The sequence below is a fragment of the Triturus cristatus genome, chromosome 3_2 (genome assembly GCF_964204655.1).
Source record: "Triturus cristatus chromosome 3_2, aTriCri1.1, whole genome shotgun sequence".
NCBI lineage: Eukaryota > Metazoa > Chordata > Amphibia > Caudata > Salamandridae > Triturus > Triturus cristatus.
The window spans coordinates 706,469,521-706,484,289 of record NC_140584.1 but is presented as its reverse complement, the minus strand read 5'-3'; positions in this window follow the sequence as shown (position 1 = coordinate 706,484,289).

Sequence of the window (14,769 nt, the reverse complement as noted above, 5' to 3'; positions counted from 1 at the left end):
GTAAGCCCCCCATACGAGCAGCCTTTCAAAGTGTTCGTAAACCTGCCACTGCAGTGTCTGCGCACAGTTTTTACTGCCATGTCGACATGGCAAGTGCACCCACTTTCCAAGCCCTAACCTTCCCTTTTATTACATGTGATTTACCCCTAAGGTTGGCCTAAGGTACCCTCATGGTCAGGGTGCAGTGTATCTGAAAGGTAGGACATGTCCTGGTGTGTGTGACGTGTACTGATGGTGAACTACAGTGTAATTTGTTTTTCACTGTTGAAAGGCTATCTGTCTGATAGGATAGAATGGGGAATACTTGGTGACATTTTGCAAGTATATCTTCCCATTGGGACAAGATGGAGAAATGGAGTTTAGTATGCCTGAACTCAGAATGTAGAAATGCATCTTTTAGTAAAGATGATTTTTATATTCTGTGTTTGAAAATACCACTATTAGAAAATTGGTCTTTTCTTGCTTAGCCATCCTGTGTGCCTCTGTTGGGTTATGGATTGACTGTCTGACTGTGGAGTGACAGGGGCTGGGGATGTGCATTTCTCCTCAGACAGCCACTGGGGGGGTTCGAGGTGTGTCCTGCCTTTTCTGTTTGAGTAATAGCTGAAAAGACCTGGGCTGCATTTAGAGTAGTGGGAGGATATTTCCTTGCACCTGAATGGGCCTTGTCTGCCTTGGACAATGCTGTCTCCCCCTCCTGCTGGGAAGCTCGGCCAGAGAGCACCAAACTGGTTTGGACTAGGCATAGACACTCTCTGACCAGGAGAACAAAGAGAAATGCAGTATAAATATTGAGCCCCAGACCCCAGAACTTTAGAACTCGCCGGAGTCAAGGAACCTGCCAAGAAGAACAGCTGGACGAATTGCCAGTAGGAGTACTGCACCTTTGCTGTGTTGTTGCTTTGTTGGGTTGGCCTGCAGTTGCTGCTTCTGCCTTGGGCAGTGAAAGGACTGGACTGAGCTTTCTTCACTTATTTCTGAGACGACGACCGCCGTTGCCACCGAGCTGCTACTTGCACCGCGACCTGTGGGCACCGCACTCCACAATACCCCACTTCAAGATCTGCCCTGGTCTCATCGACAGCGTCGCTGCCTACTGATTTCGACAGCCGTGACCCATTGTGGTTTGAGGGCACCGCTTGTAAGTCTCATGACACACCACCCCATCGCACACCGCAGTCTGGGCCGACCGACGCCAGGTCCCATCAACCGGCCCTGTCGCTTGCACCGGGACCTGTCAGCACTGCAACGAGCACTGCCTCACTCCACACCGCAGCTCTGGCCTCACCAACGCCACTGGCCGACCACCGCTGAGCTGCTGCCGCTACGCTTCACATCTCAACCGCAACGGATGCCATGACTGGCCCGCACTGACGTGTTCGGCCAGAACCAAAGGTACTTATTAGAAGCCTGCTCACACTAACGCCGGCCTCCACTGACACGGTCAGCTGGAACTGTGGAGTCTGTTGTTTTAAGCACTGTGGCAGCTACTGGCTTCAAGGAACTGCATTTTAAAGTCATACTTGCAAAGTGCCTATTTTTGATTACTGTATGTTGGTCTTTTATCGTTTTGGTCTTGTTTGCAGTTGCACAGATAAATGTTGGTTATTTTTCTAAAACTGGTGTGGTGTCCTTTTGTAGTGTTTTCACTGTATTACTGTTGATTATGTGCAAATGCTTTACACACTGCCTCTGAGATAAGCCTGACTGCTTGTGCCAAACTACCAAGGAGGTGAGAAGGGGTTATTTTAGGAGTGTTTCCCCCTTATCCTGACTAGAAGGAATGGCTCCTATTTGGAAATAGGTGCAAATCATTGCCAACTAGAGACCCCCATTTCTAACACTTAGGATAGTACTTTTTAAGTATTAGGTGGTGGTATCAGCTCTGTATGTAAACAACTAGCCCTATTACCTTTCCGTGAAGTTCATGTTAGGTCTTTTATTGACAATATCCACTACATTTGCCTCTACTAACAAGACATATACACCCAGAGGTCTCAGTTGGCACTGGCAAAAACACTGGGATTAAATGCAAATCTCCCTGTGGCAAGCAAGTTGAACTGTTTTCTGCAGCTTGATCCTACTGAATTCCTATGCCTTCATCAGGTAGGATGGGATGTGCTCCACAAGTTCGAAAGGACATAGCCAATTCCTCAGTATGCCCCAGATTTGAAAAATGGAGATCATTTAGCAAGTGATCAATTTTTCTCCTGGGTCTACTTTTGACGAGGTGGGCAGTGGCATCACTGACAACGTTTGATCAAGCATTGCACAAGCAGTTAAAGTGGAATTTCAAATAGGATTCATTTGTATACTCTGATAAGTTTGGTGATAGTAGACTGTTATTGTAGAAAGATAGTGACATTATCTGGTGGAGATAGTGAACATTTTACCAGATTCTAGGGTTTGCTGGTACACTCTAGTCATAAAAAGATGCCAATATGCATAGTAAAGCAGATTTATCCACCGGCTCCAAGATTGGTGTGGTAAGTAAGTGTGACTAAAGCAAAGCAAATGGGTGAGAGTTATATGTTATTTGGTTTAGCAAAGCACTCAAAAATCATATGTGCCTTTATGACAGTGTCATACTGCTAATCCTAAAAGTTTCGGCTGTAAAAATTAATTAGTTTAAACTCCCAAGAAGCCAGTTTAAAGAATCATAATGAGGTTCAGGCGGTCTTAATAGCTCTCTGCAAATGTATATCAGCAGTCATCTTTGAAAGCACAATTATTTATGAAATGTAAATAGAGACATCTGGAAGAAAATTATTGAAAATGATACAAGAAGTTATAATGATAAAAAAGTTTTTCTATTATGACAAGTTGTTAAAAAGACAATACATTTAAAGTAATGACTGAGTTTGGAACTGTATATTTTCAAACAAAGATGACCCAATTACTTTAAAGAACCTGGGTAAGTACAGTCTTTAAAAGAAACAATAGTTCACTGGTAAATACATTATTCAACTATGTTGGACCTGACCCTTTTTGCAGGGTTATCCCAGAACCTTTTGCCTTCCTCCTGCCTTTTGTTTCTGACTTGTTCTTGTTGGTTTTATGATATACCTAGGGCCTGTAAATTAAATGCTATTAGTGGGCCTTCAGCGTTGTTTGCACCACCCACAGAAGTAGCCTTCCAAACCTGTCTCAAGCATCTGCCACTGCAGGGCCCGCATGTGCAGTTTACTGCCACAGCGACGTGGCATTTAAAGTGTGTGCCAAGTCGGAATCTCCCCTTTTACTACATGTAGATCACCCCTAAGGTAGGACCTAGGTAGCCCTACAGTCAGGGTGCTATGTAGTTAGAAGGTGGAACATGTGCCTTTGTTGTGTGGCATGTCCTTTGTAGTGACAAGCAGTCTATTTGGTTTCTCATTGCTGTGAGGCTGCTCCTCTCATAGGTTTGTATTGGGAATTCACTGATATGTGTTTCAATGGTAATTTCTGAAAGGAGTAGGGTGGGCATGTTTGGTATATTTGGAATAGTGGTGATAAATCCTGCTTATTGGTGGAAGTGGATGAGTTATTACTATTTTAGAAATGCCACTTTTAGTAGTGGGCATTTCTGTTTGCTTATCATTCTTTGTGCCCTACCTAGTTATGTATTCACCTTCTGGTTTTGACTAACAGGAGCTTTGGATGTGCATTAGCTCTAGACAGTCCCAGGATGCTTGTTTCTGGTTAAGGGAGGACCTGGCTTGGCAGTTCGGCTGGACTGTTCCCATGAGGAACAGGGTTAAGACTGATTTGCATATGGCTGAGTCAAAACTAGGGTGGCATGGTGAGCAAAAGAACAATGGATTAAACCCAGAACCTTGTGACTGGGGGGAAAGTTTGCATTGTTCAACATTCCGTCCATCAATTGTTCCTTTTACTTTTGTTGCTCTAAGTGGAAAGGGTATGCTCAGATGTGGGTCTTATGCTCACTGCACCACTGAATTCAGGCTAGCCTGACTGATGAGGGGTTATTCCCCGAAACTGGTCCCAGGATTCTCTTTTCTGGTCCAGGGAGGACCTGGCTTGGCAGTTTGGGCTGGACTGTTCCCCCGAGGAACAGGGTCAAGACTTATTTGCATATGGCTGGGTCCAAACTGGGGTGGCGTGGTGAGCAAAAGAACAATGGATTAAACCCAGATCCTTGTGACTGGGGATGAATGTTTGCATTGTTCAACATTCGGTCCATCAATTGTTCCTTTTGCTTCTGTACTGGAAGTACATCTGCTGAGGTGGATCCCAATGTGGCAGGAGAACTTAGGGAGGTGGCTGTCACCAGCATACCACTAGTTCTAGTGTCGGGCAGCACCACTCCTGAGTGGAGGGTGTGGAAGCCCAGATGGAGGGGTAGGAGGGGAGGCAGTCCCAAAGACGAGAACCAGTGGTTCAGGGGACAGCTCTAAAGTGAGAGCCATCCAGGAATGACCCTGGTGACAACACTTTTGGTCTGAGGGGTCTTAGTACAGTGTACGATGGGCAGGGATTGAGACCAGTGCCAGGCAGACTTACGAGTGACACAAAAAGAATGTGTTGCCCTTAGTGTGCTCCCAGGAAGTCATGGCTTGACAGGCACATGCTCAGCCGCATGGTGTAATCCCTGGGTTGGGAGGCCAGGTTCAGGATGTCACCCCTGACCTGGAGGGAGGAACAACTACTAGCAGTATCCCTACTGTGTTGTCTTCTGAGGGTACAACTCCTAGGAGGAGGGTGATGAACCCCAGAAGGGGAGGAGAGCTTCGCCCATGACCCCTGTGCAGCCTGGGGATGCAGACCCTGAGCTGGGGGACCAGTGACAGGTAAGAACTCCTTCACTGGTGGTAGGTAGAGTGGCACAAGGATGATATGCGCCTGGGGCTATCACCCCACCCAATGAGACGGTAGGGACCTGGAACCCCTGGAAAGCCTGCTGTCTGGTTCTGACCTTTGACAGCTAAGAAATCCCCATGGGTTAGCTTAGTTGGTCCTGAGAGAATAGACAGAGGGGTTCACAGGGGTTCAGATTGGCATGGAACTGAAGCGTGTCCCTGCAGTTGCAGGTCAGGGCCCATGTTCTTTTCCCTCAAGCAGGGAAGCCCCTCAAGCTATTGATTAGTCTACCCTGGCATTAGGCTGGAACGGGGTTGTATTGGACCTGGCCCTTCTTGCAGGGTTATCCCAGAACATTTTGCCTTCCTCCTGTATTTTGTTGGTTTTACTACTCTGGGCACTTTACCACTGCTGATCAGTGCTAAACAGTGGCGTAGCAAGAGGGGGGTGGGAGTGACCGCCCTAGGCGGCACGAGTTTTAGGGGCGTTGGACCCCCGCTCTTACATGAGTTTGCCGCAGGGTGGAAAACGCTGAAAATCTCGCAAGCAAAATCCTGGTCGCAACAGCAGGGTCCGCCACGGGTGGCCAAGTACCTAGCTATGCCACTGGTGCTAAAGTGCATGTGCTGTCTCCTGTAAAAGTGGTAAGATTGGTCTACACTTGTTTTGCATACCTATAATCCCCATGTACAGTGATATCCAATATACCCAGGGCCTGTAAATCAAGTGCTATTAGTGGGCCTGAAGCACTGCTTGCACCATCCACAGAAGTAGGCCTTCAACCCTGTCTCAGTACTCTGTCGCTGGAGGGCCTGCGTGCGCAGTTTACTGCCACAGTGACCTGGCATTTAAAGTATTTGCCACGTCGGAAACATCCCCTTTTATTACATATAGGTCAACCCTAAGGTAGGCCCTAGTCTGCCCTATGGGCAGAGTGCTGTGTAGGTAAAAGGTAGGACATGTGCCTTTGTTGTGTGGCATGTCCTGGTAGTGACAAACAGCCTATTTGGTTTCTAACTGCTGTGAGGCTGCTCCTCTCATAGGTTTGCATTGGGAATGAAAGGGGTAGCGAGGCCATGTTTGGAATAGTGGTGATAAATCCTGCTTATTGGTGAAAGCGGATTTGTTATTACTATTTTAGAAATTCAACTTTTAGAAGTGGCATTTCTGTATGCTTATGACTCTTTGTGCCCACCTGTTTGTGTATTCACTGTCTGGTTTAGACTGACAGAAGCTGAGGATGTGCATTTGCTCTAGAAATTCACAAGGGGGTTGAGGTGTGTGCTGCCTTTCCTGTGTGACTCATAATCAGGCTGAATAGACCTGGGCTGCATTTAGAGTGCTGGGAGGAGTTGTCACCTGCACCTGAATAGGGCTGTGCCTGCCTTTCACAATGCTGTCTCCACCCCCCTGTAGTGTGTCTGAATCCAGAGCTGGTGATTGAATGGGGGTGTTGTGCACTTCTGAACTTGTTTGAAGTGCCCCCAGAACAAAGACTGTGTGGGTATAAGTACAAGGGCTGTGACTCCATGTTTTTAGACACTGTGTGGAACTTGTAACCAGACGATGTTGGCTCTACATGTTGCACATCATCATAGGATTGCTGGACTGCCAGGAGGAACTGCCTTGGGACTTGATTACTCTGCAGTGTTGAGCTGCTGCCTGTTGGGCTTGAAATAAGGACTGCCACTTTGCTCTGAGGACCCTTGTGCTGGCCTGCCTCTCTACATCTTACTGATATGTCTCGGGTGCTCTCCAAGGAGTACTGCTTATGCCTCTATCCTTGCCAGCAGAGCATAGGGTGAGTGCTTTATTGTTGCCTTTCCTGAGTGCGTGCGGAGTGCTGGATTTCTAGCAGAGGAAAGGCTTGAAAATTAAGAAGCACGTGGTGAAGCGATACATTGGGCAAGTCTATTTTCTTTGTCTACAAAAATAGCATGTGGTGAGAGCTTTGAATTCTGTTGCTCGAGGTGTGGGCTAACTGCAATAAAACCAGAAAGGAGGGCATTTGGTTGCCCTGCAGCGTGTTCACTGCTGCACTTTCCTCTGGGTGTCTGAGCAACGGGACGGGAGAGCTGAACTGGAAGAAACGCTCTCCCTTTCCCTTTCATGTTCCAGTGTACTTTTCTTATCTGCACAAGGCTCCGAGCAGCAAAAATATTGTGGCGCCCAGGCAGTGAGGAATCCCAGCCAGGAGTCCCTTTGCATTGCTGGGGCAACGCAGATATCAGGAGGGGCAGGGCCATCCGTCCTGGGGAACGTGGAAGTGTGTCCCCACCAGGAAGACCACAGACACCCAGAGTCGTCTGCAGCCACCATCAGTAAGTGGAGGACCGGAACCGTGCGAGGGGACAGGACCAGCAAACGCACCGCACCTGGGATTGGGCTGCCATACCTTCAGTACATACCTGGGGGGGTTATGATTTTTCCTATAATGGTGGTGCGGATCCTGCCGCCTGAACCATTACCGCACTCCCTGTAATAGGAGTGCAGGGGTAGCGAGGCCTGTTTGGGATTCAGACTACTGTTACGCCGATGGTGAGGCTCATTTTAAAATGACTGTATAATGGGTAATGGGAGCACCAAAGCTGCTATACCCCGATTAGGGGTTGCTCCCAAGAATTACTGCATTCCCAGGAATAGGAGGGCAAGTGTGCCTGTACCCATGTAGGGGAATCAACATTACCATAGAACTTGTAATTAAAGTGCAGGTGCACTAGATCTATGAGATAACTGTTTTTATGGTAATCAGGTGAATCATGTTTGTTTCCTTCCTAACTCCTAAATTTTCATGCTCTGATGTTATGATTTATGTCGTCTATACCTTGCAATGATAGGATAACGAGTATCATTTTCAGAACCTGCATAATATGTACAGTGATGGTGTAGGGTGTTGTTTTTCATAATGTTTTTATTAAGTGTGCCACCTATAAGTATTTACTTTATGCACTAACTGTGATGTCATGAAAATTGCCTATTTGGCAAAGTGATTTATGTGAATGTGGTCTAAGGTGTTTTATGCATAATACAAAGGATGTGATATTTTACATAACCGTGTGTGGAGTCTCTTTTTGTGGTGTGCCTAGTGTGTCACTGGTGTGTGTCTGTTGTGCAAACGATTTACACATTACATATGGAATAAGCCTGACTGCTCTGAGCAGGGGTTATCTTGTGTGTGTAACTTCTTTACCCTGACTAGAATGGTGGATTCTTCCTGGCTTAGGTGCATACTCTAGCCAACCAGAAACCCCATTTCTAACAAAGTCTTCTATCATATGAAGACAACCAACAGAAAATGTCTTTTTACCATAGCACGTAAACCAACAGACCAAAATAACCAATCAATCATTCAATCAATCAAGGAATTTATATCGCGCACTACTCACCCGGAAGGGTCTCAAGGCGCGTGGGGGAGGGGGTCTGCTACTGCTCGAAGAGCCAGGTCTTGAGCTGTTTCCTGAAGGCGAGGTGGTCCTGGGTCAGCCGCAGGTGGACGGGCAGGGAGTTCCATGTCTTAGCCGCCAGGTAGGAGAAGGATCTTCCTCCGGCGGTGGCTCTCTGGATGCGAGGGACGACGGCGAGGGTGAGGTTCGCGGATCGTAGCTGTCGGGTGGGCGTGTAGAAGGTCAGGCGGTCGTTGAGGTACCTTGGGCCCAGGTCGTGGAGGGATTTGTGTGCGTGGGTGAGGAGCCTGAACGTGATCCTCTTGTTGACAGGGAGCCAGTGCAGGTCTCTTAGGTGGCTCGAGATGTGGCTGCGTCGGGGGGCGTCCAGGATGAGACGGGCGGAGGCGTTCTGGATACGCTGAAGTCTTTTCTGAAGCTTGGCTGTTGTACCGGCGTAGAGGGTGTTTCCGTAGTCTAGTCTGCTGGTGACGAGGGCCTGGGTGACAGTCTTCCTGGTCTCGGTCGGGATCCATCTGAAGATCTTGCGGAGCATGCGGAGGTTGTGGAAGCAAGATGAGGATACGGCGTTGACTTCTCTGGTCATCGATAGGGAGGAGTCCAGGATGACGCCCAAGTTGCGTGCGTGGTCCGTTAGCTTGGGTGCGGTGCCCAGGGCCAGGGGCCACCAGGAGTCGTCCCATGCGGAGGGCGATGGTCCCAGGATGAGGACTTCTGTCTTGTCCGTGTTCAACTTCAGGCGGCTGATGTTCATCCATTCGGCGACATCTTTCATCCCTTCGTGTAGGTCGGCTTTGGCGGTGTCGGGGTCTCTGGTGAGGGAGAGAATCAGCTGGGTGTCATCGGCGTAGGAGATGATGTTGAGGTTGTGTTGGCGTGCGATGGCAGCGAGGGGTTTCATGTAGGTGTTGAAGAGAGTGGGGCTGAGCGATGATCCTTGCGGGACACTGCAGATGACTTCGGTGGCCTCAGAGCGGAACGGAGGGAGGCGTACTCTCTGTGTTCTGCCGGAGAGGTATGAGATGATCCATTCCAGAGCAATCCCCTGGATGCCGGTGTCGTTGAGGCGTTGGACTAGGGTGCGGTGGCAGACAGTGTCAAATGCTGCGGAGAGGTCAAGGAGGATGAGTGCCGCTGTTTCACCTTTGTCGAGCAGGGCTCGGATGTCGTCGGTGGCTGCGATGAGGGCGGTCTCTGTGCTGTGGTTGGCTCTGAATCCGGATTGCGATGGGTCGAGGGATCCGTTCGTCTCAAGGAGGGCGGCCAGCTGCTTGTTGACGACCTTCTCGATGACTTTGGCAGGGAAAGGAAGGAGCAAGATAGGGCGGAAGTTCTTGAGGTCGGTCGGGTCCGCAGTTGGTTTCTTCAGTAGTGCGCTGAGCTCGGCGTGCTTCCAGCTCTCTGGGAAGGTGGCTGTGTCGAAGGAGGCGTTGATGATGTCTCGGAGGTGGGGTGCGATGGTAGAGGCGGCCTTGTTGAAGACATGGTGGGGGCATGGGTCGGTCGGAGATCCGGAGTGGATGGTGTTCATCATGCGTGTCGTGTCTTCGAGGGTCACTTTGGTCCATGACTTTGGTCCAACATCTTTTGCAAATAAATGTATTCATTGCATCATGTAAAACTTATTTACCAGTGAACCATTGTTTCTTTTAAAGATCTCATTTTGGATTTGAGCATTAAAAACAATTAATGTCCAATAACACAGATCCAGTTATTTGTGATGCATGTACAGGTGTGCCCTTCCTTCGGCAGTCCTGATTGCATCCTGACATGGATAGGAACAGGGATCTTGGAGGAAATTCTCCGTGATCCGAGTCTTCAATGGTGTACTGGGGAGGCCTTTTTTATTTATAGTGTTGTGCAGCACTACACAACAGTCAGTTATTTTGCATGAGGTCTGTGTATTATACTGAAGTGCTTCACTTCTCTTGTGTAGACAATAGACATCTGATCTTCCTTTGAAAAACTCAAAATGATTGCTTTACAACTGAGCGAGTTTGTGCACACTTATGTATCCTTTCACTTACTGTACATGCATTGGTATATGATGTAATTAGTCAAGGACAGAGAACATATGAATTGTCACTTTTAAAATATATAAAAAAACTCAAAAATGTTATGAGGATTGATTGGGCACGTTCAATTGCATGATGAGTATCTGACATGTAGGATGAAGGGATAAAGCTGGGGGGTGCTAGGTGGCACACAAGCAGGATGGCCGCAATAGTGGGGCTCTGGCAGCTCGGCGCATTTATCCTTTAAATTATCCTGCCCAGATAGAAACAACAAAGCAATACCAAAGGGGATGATGGACGGAGCGTTTGAGAAAATCAAACACTCACCCCCAGTCAACTGATCTGGGTTTAATCCATCATCATTCTTTAGCTCACTCCACCACCCCAGTTCAGACATGGCCATATGCAAATCAGTCTGACCCTGTGCCTCATGGGAACAGTCCAGCCCGAACTGCCAAGCCATGTCTTCCCTGGAGCGGAAACAAGCATCCTGGGACTGGTTTCGGGTTCATAACCCTCATCAGCCAGGCTATCTTGAATCCAGTGGCAAAGTGAGCAAGGTACCCACATCTGGGCATACCCTGCCAACTTAGGGCGAACAAAGCTATACCAAAGGGGATGATGGATGGAGCGTTTGAGCAAATCAAACACTGGGGGTGAATTTTGCATATGGCCAGGTCTAAACTGGGGTGGCATGGTGAGCAAAATAATGATTGATTTAACCCAGATCTCTTGACTGGGGGTGAATGTTTTGATTTGTTCTGCATTCCGTCCATCAATTGTGTGTCTCGAGAGCCGATGCTGTGAAATTGGAGACTGCAGCAGACTGTCCCACGCTGATATCAGCAGATCCTGCCTTCACCGCCGAGAGGCCCCGCTCAGTCCGGAGCTACTGCTGGGCACGGCACGCTATGCAAGCACCGGGGTGGCCAAGAGGTGACCAGGCCCGACCGGTGCGATCCCTACTATCAGCACCTGGAGGCGAGTGGTGAGTGGGTACTTCACTCCCTACGCGCAAAATGGCAAATACTACTGTCTGCCTTACAGGCGAGGCTGCGGGCATAGCAGCAAACTCCACTTCTAAGTACATTACCCTTCATTGGCCCCAATAGCGCGGAGCGCCATACCTGTCCTGGCCGTGCGGGTGGCAGATTGGTCACGAGCGGCACAATGCAGTGGTGTCTTCCCGCATAGCGCGACACAGATGAGCTTAAGCTGTATGGTCCCACACCCCAAATTCTGAACAGGGAGCGCAACAGTGACCACTGATATACCGACGCAGGATAGGCCCTGAAGGCCACGCATACCATACTGCGGAGCGCAACGTGGCGGTTGTTAAACACCGGCCCCTGAAGCGTGCTGTTGCTGAGGTGTTGTGGAGTAGTGTTGAGAACCCGCAACTTGAGAGTCGCCCACCCAATACTTTGGACTTTCTATTACAGCTAGGTGTGAATGCTGTGCTGCTCATACTATATGACATGGACTCTGGTGAGGAAAACTCTTCCACAGGTAACAGCCATTACCACAGTTCCGTACGGTGGGCCAGATCTGCTCCCTCATTGCAATATATAGAAGTGATGGCCCCAAGCTAGTCACTGTAGTGCCGGGTGGGCGTGGTACCTCCACTTTTCCTGGATAGGAAAACTTCTTCTCTAACTGCTAACTGTTATTTGGGGTGCCGATCTACCGCGGCTTGCGTAGAGGTAGTCTGCTGCTCAAGCAGAGCCACATTCCTGTTGTGTCCACAGAAGATAACATACCGCAACTGTACAAGTGACCCTGCCAACGTCTGCCGCCCTCGCTGTCAGAGAAAGCCATAGAAAATCTACGCTGCTTGATTCCAGTTTGGGAGATTCAGAGGACTTAGATCCATTGTTGAGTGTTAGTCACACGGCTGTAACGTACTGATCATGGGGAAACCCGACGTGAAGCAAACAAGGCTGACACTCGACGCAAGGATAAACACCCGACTACACCAGGAAGAATCTGAGGGGAGCAATGACACACCAGTTCAAGGGACTGCCTCATCCCCAGATGAAGATATGAAAGCCATATTGCTGGAGGTCAGGCATGGTCTCACCAGGATTGCAGACAAAATGGATGCCATGATCAGGCGCATGGATGCCATAGTTCACATGGATGGCCATGAAGAATGCATCAAGGAGACAGAACGATGTATCTCAGATGCTGAAGACGCTACATCCCATATCCAAACGCAGGTGGCACAAATGGACAAACTCCTGAAGCTCATTGCCACAAAAAATGACGATATCGATGCGAGAAGCAGACGCAATATTATACGCGTTCTTGGCATCCCGGAAAGTACAAATACTGGTAAAATGGAAGAATATGTAGAGAAATTATCGCTGGCCACAATCTGCACTGTATTCCTCTCTTCCCACTTCATCGTTGAACGGGCACATCGCTCCTTAGGTCCCCGACCTCCGCCAGGAAGCACGCTCAGACCCATCATTGCAAGGCTCCTGAATTATAGGGACAGGGATGTTGCCCTTAAAGTTGCCCGGGAAAAACGACAGCTTAATTTTGAGGCAACTTCGTTCACCATATACCTGGACTTCACGGCGACTGTACAGGAAGAAAGATGTAAGTTTCTCCCGGGCAAACAAAATGTGCGACATGCCCAAATAGACTATGCGTTAATATATCCAGCCCGTCTGAGAATCACGCACCATGGCAAGCAGACATTCTTCACTAAACCACAGCAGGTGGATGCATTTTTGAAATGCTTAAAATGCCAGAACACAGCCTCTACCACACCTGTTGCATCATCTAGATCAGCATCGCCTACTACAGACTGATCCGTCAGATGCAAGGGTCGGAGTGCGACTGCTGAGAGGCTTGAGATGCTAAAATGACGCGCCACCTCAGGACTGCTAAACTATGTACCTACTGTTGCAGGGCACTCATCCCTGCAGACCAGATTAGTAAAACACAGTTAAATAAGAAAACCTGAGCCGAGCGCCCTCTACCCTCTAAGAGGTTGTTGCTACCATCCCACTAACTCTTTGAGGGTGAGGTGTGTACGTGCTTGCACCTAGGAGCTCCCCCGAGGGCGTTCCCCCTCTGAATTACAATGCACCGTTAAGTGCTGTTTGGTTTTGGTCTATTTGGGTGTTAGGGTGGGGGGTGGAATAGAGATGTCCGGCATGATTGGGATGCTTCAGTGGGTGGGGGGAGGGAAGGGGTTCATTTATATGTTCTTTACCAATCATATGGTACAGCAAGACAGACAGAAATGTGGTTGTTTTCATGTTATCTCTACACATGACATAGGTTTAAACTATTACCTCCTACACACCAACTGTGACAACGGCTGACTTGACAGCTCATTAGAACTTATGGATCATCACCTGGAATGTTCGGGGTTGGGTGACCCGTGAAAATGCCGTCAGATACTGGCATACTTAGACCGACATCAGATCCATATCTTCATGCTCCAAGAAACACATATTAATCCATTACACAACACCACTTTCGCTCATAAGTGGGCAGACTATAGGATTTTTTCATCGTATTCCTCATATGCCAGAGGCACGGCCATACTTATTAAAAAACAGACTCCTTTTGCCCTAGCTGGTTCAGTAATAGATCACAATAGAAGGTACTCCCTCGCATGGGGCTGCCTGGGTATGGACTCGGTTACATTAGTATGTTGTTATGGTTCCAATGTGGATACTCCTGATTTTTTCACTGTGCTATGGGGGAAGATTGTAGAAATAGGCTCTACCCACATAATATGGGGAGGGGATTTTAATGTGGCCCTTAACCCTGCAGTAGATAGATCCAACCCTGCACCGCACCATTATAATAGATCACAAACTGTACTTCAGGGAATCAGGGTAGATAACAGCCTGCTTGACGCCTGGTGCCACCTTCACCCTCTCACACTGGAAGGTACACATTTCACATCGCAGGCGGCATCTTGGGCATGTTTAGGTTACTGCTTGCTATCTCGTGAGTTGGGACCATCGATAAAAGAAGTCACACATTTGGCTAGAACATACTCTGATCACTCCCCTGTTGAACTTACAATTGTCCCTTTTTTTACAACCCCTATCATTGTTAGATACGGTATTTCATAGTGAACTCGGAGAAGAAATTCAGGATTTGTTTCAGAGAAATAGAGGCTCGGTGAACAGCGTTGAGATAATTTGGGAGGCATTTAAAGTCACAATTCGGGGATTCTGCATCTCAAAAAGCTCAGGGGTACTTCGAGATATACAGGGTACATTATGAAGATTGGAAACAGAGCTTAAGACACTGGAGATGCACCTGGCTACAGGGGGTGATAGCCGCATACAGCATGAATTCCGTGAGAAACTTTCGGAATACACCACAACTACAGCTCGCGAGACAAAATTTAGGGGTAAATACTGGGTGGCCCACAGATATGGAGAAGGGGAGAGGCCTAGGAAGGCCTTGGCTGACACAATAAGGCGACCACGCTTTTCTAACAATGTACTAGAGGTTTCTGGTCCTGGGGAGGTGGTGTACCGTGACACTGCTGACATACTTGCCACATTTACCAC